The following is a 4,125-nucleotide window of genomic DNA, read 5'->3' on the forward strand; positions in this document are numbered from 1 at the left end:
AAATAAGAGATTAATGAAAACAAAACTTAATCATTACAAAAATATAAAGAAAAAGAACAAGAACGTGATCTTGATCTAAAAACCAAGATGTCTAAATACATGGTAAATACCTCCTTTTATAGGCTGAAATTTGAAACTATTGATTTGTTGACTAATTGTTAAGTAGGCGGTCACATCTTGACTTGGGTGATGATCCTTATCTTCTTGTCTGAACAAAATGTTATTGCTACTATCAAAATTTGAACAAACTGTATTCATGAAAGTTCTAGGATATTATCTCAACTTTCTAAAAAAAATTAAGGTCATTTGGACTTCTAGAACTCAACATATAGGTTAAATATTGAACTGCGTCTAGACTGTAGGACAAATTCAGACTTTTTCTTTTAATGCTAAGATTTATACTTCTAAACAGCGTAATTAAGTTTTGGATAACACGTGAATGTTTTATGCCTATATCTTAGCTTTCTAGCCATATAAACCAAACTGAAATCCAAGATCTACATCTCTAGATATGACCTAATGATTGAACAGTGTTCTAGTTTGGACTAAACCAACATCTCTTTTCTAAGTTTAGCCCTCTCTTTGTTTTCTCAATTTCAGTAGTTAAATTTATCAATTAATCTTTTTATTTATATGATAGGCCTGCATTTAAGATGAACATTTACCATAAATTAAAGGTTTCTTATATTTATTAAATATGTTATTATAAAGCATGTCCTAGTTTAGTAGTTATTAATACTTCAAATGCAAAGTGATAATATAAAACTTTGATAAACATGCACTTTTAAATAGTTACAGAAGTTGATGAGTTTTTTAGTTATTAATTACAAAATCGGGCGGGAGTGAGTATTTATAATTATAATTATAAGCAAATGGAAAAGGTAAGGGGAATTCATGGGGTTAAACGCATCGTGTTCACAATGCTTTTTTTGCATCTATTTTTTTTTTTTTGTTAATTTAGCTCTCAATAAACTTATACATTAATTTAAACTAATTTACTAATAGAGGATGAGATTAAAAAAAATAACACAATTAAAAAATTAATATTTTTTTAAGTATAATAATATCAAAGTAATAAATAACTTAATAAAATTGGAATCGAACCACAAAAAAATTAATTATAATAATAATAATAATAATAATAATAATAATAATATCAACAAAAACAACAATAATAATAAGTTAAAGAGAACTTTAAGATGTAAGATTAATGTGAAGATTAAACAATATAAAGAAAAAAAACAAGAACGTGATCTTGATCTAAAAACCAAGATCTCTAAATACATGGTAAATGCCTTCTTTTATAGGCCAAAATTTAAAACTATTGATTTGTTGACTAATTGTTAAGTAGGTGGCCACATTTTGACTTGGTGATAATCCTTATCTTCTTGTCTGAACAAAACGTTATTGCTAATATCAGAATTTAAACAAACTGTATTCATGAAAGTTCTAGGACATTATCTCAGCTTTTAAAAAAAAATTAAGGTCATTTGGACTTCTAGAACTCGAGATATAGGTTAAATATTGAATAGTGTCTAGGCTCAGGACAGATTCAGACTTCTCTTTTGATGCTAAGATTTATACTTCCAAACGGCACAATTGAGTTTTGGATAACACATAAATGTTTTAGGCCTATATCTTAGCTTTCTAGCCATATAAACCAAACTGAAATCCAAGATCTACATCTATAAATATGACTCAATGATTGAACAATGTTCTAGTTTGGACTAAACCAACATCTCTTTTCTAAGCTTAGCCCTCTCTTTGTTTTCTCAATTTCAGTAGTTAAATTCATTAATTAATCTTTTTATTTATGTGATAGGCCTGCATTTAAGATGAACATTTACCATAAATTAAAGGTTTTTTATATTTATTAAATATGTTATTATAAAACATGCTCTAGTTTAGAAGTTATTAATACTTCAAGTGCAAAATGATAATATAAAACCTTGATAAACATGCACTTTTAAGTAGTCACAGAAGTTGGTTTTACCTCATTTAGATTCTAAAAAACTGAATATGGAAGTAAATTTACACTAGTTCCAAGATAAGTAAGGCTCTTTTAATTTTATGGTCTCCAATAAAGCAAAAAATTGTAAGATAACCAGGGTTTTTATATTTCAAATAATTATTATTTTAAAGAATGACACTTACTTGTTTGGCTAAAAAGACTTTTTTTTTCACATTCAGTTTTTTCTTCATGGTACACAGGTTTTTCAAAATTTTAACATACAAAAGTACCTTTTTAATAGCATCCAACAAAGGTATATTAATTCTTACCTGTTTGAAACTTTCAAAAATTTCATAGCTGTAATTGACTTTTCTTTGTTTGGTCATGACATAAAGAAATGGAAATGTTGGTGGGGAATCAGTCTTTTCTTTACAATGTTTGGATTTAACTCCTTCCATACCATCAGAGAGTAACTCATCATCTTTCTCACAAGGTTTAAGAGTGGGTTTTTCAATAACCTTACCATTACAAAGAGTGATGACTGATTTAACTTGATCCGTATATTAACTTCCGAAACTACTTGCATTTGAATTATATAGTCACTTGGGATTTTGTTGTGATTGAGATGAAAACTTACCTTTATCTTGAAAACTAAAAGCATATGTGAACTTTGCAAGAGCATCTTTTAGATCTGCCATAGTTTAAGCATTTTGAGTGTTTATTATTTTTTTTCTTTTCAATAAGTGTATGCAATGTTTTCTCAAGATTTCTTCTAGAAAGTGAAGTATAAGGAGGTGCATATCTATGAGAATTTTGGAAATTATGTTATGCTTAAAATGGTGGCTGTGAAGTTTATGTGTTACTCTTCCAACTGAAATTTAGGTGATTTCTACAACTAGGGTTATACGTTTGTGAGTATGGGTTATGATTGGGCCTTTGAAAACTATTTAAAGCATAGGCTTGTTTATGGAGTTATTTCTTAAAAAAGACAAAGTTGAGCAGTCGGTAGTTGAGTGTTCATTGGTTCCACAGATTTTACACACAATGTCTTGAATAGATTTTAATTGATCATTATTTTTCAATTCTAGTGTCTCAACTTTTCTAGCTAAAGATGCAAACTTGGCTTGGTGATTATGATTTTCCCTAAAATTGTATATTCCTCCACTAAATATATAAGGTTGAATTTTGCTTGGTGCCTCATAAGTGTCTGTAATGTCCTAATTTTGAGCATTTTCAGTTAGCAAATCTAGATACTCCATTACTTCATTAGGATCTTTATCTTTAAAAATTTCATTGCACATCAATTCCACCATTTGCTTATCTGTAGGTGTTAATCCTTCATAAAAATGTGAAACCAATCTCCATGTTTCTAAACTATAATGAAAGCAATTATTAAGTAAGTCTTGATATCTATCTCAATATTTGTAAAATATTTCTCTTAGTTTTTTAGTGAAATTGATGATTTATTTTTTGAAAGAGTTTGTTCTATGAGAAGGGAATAACTTTTTTAAAAATTGTTGTTGCATTTCATCCTAAGCACGAATGAATCCTAGTCTCAAATTTTATAGCAATGTTTTAGCTTTATCTTTTAAAGAAAAAGAAAAAATATTTAATCTGATAATGTTCATGCTACAATTTGAGTTATTATTAGTGTTACAAACCTCCTCAAATTCCTTTAAATGCAAGTATAAATTTTCTAAATCTAACTATGAAAAGAAGGTAAAAGTTGAAAAAAATTTAGCTTAAAATTAAAATGAGATGCATCAGGAGGAAAAACTATGTATAAGGGTACACTTGTTCTTATGGAATTCGTATGGTCTCTAAGTGTTCTAACTCAATTATTCTCATTATTCTTATTATGAAGTGACTGGTTATATTCTTCGACCATATTTTTTGAAAATGATGAGGAAACTTTATAAAGTCTCACTTAATATACATGATGAAACTCTCATACACGTATAAAAAGAGAATAAAAGGAAGAAGAAAAAAAATAAAAAATAAACAAAAGTTAGATATAAGAAAAATGAAAAGAGAAAATAAAATAAAAATTATAAGTTATACATGAATTTACCTCCTCGGCAATGACGCCAAAAACTTGACATAATTAGAATATTGATGTCTTTTCCAAGTGTAGGAGTGTTGAAGTAATAAATAACCCGACAAGACCGGGGTCG

This window comes from Populus euphratica, unplaced genomic scaffold (assembly GCF_000495115.2).
Source record: "Populus euphratica unplaced genomic scaffold, PopEup_1.0 scaffold238.1, whole genome shotgun sequence".
Classification (NCBI taxonomy): Eukaryota; Viridiplantae; Streptophyta; class Magnoliopsida; order Malpighiales; family Salicaceae; genus Populus; species Populus euphratica.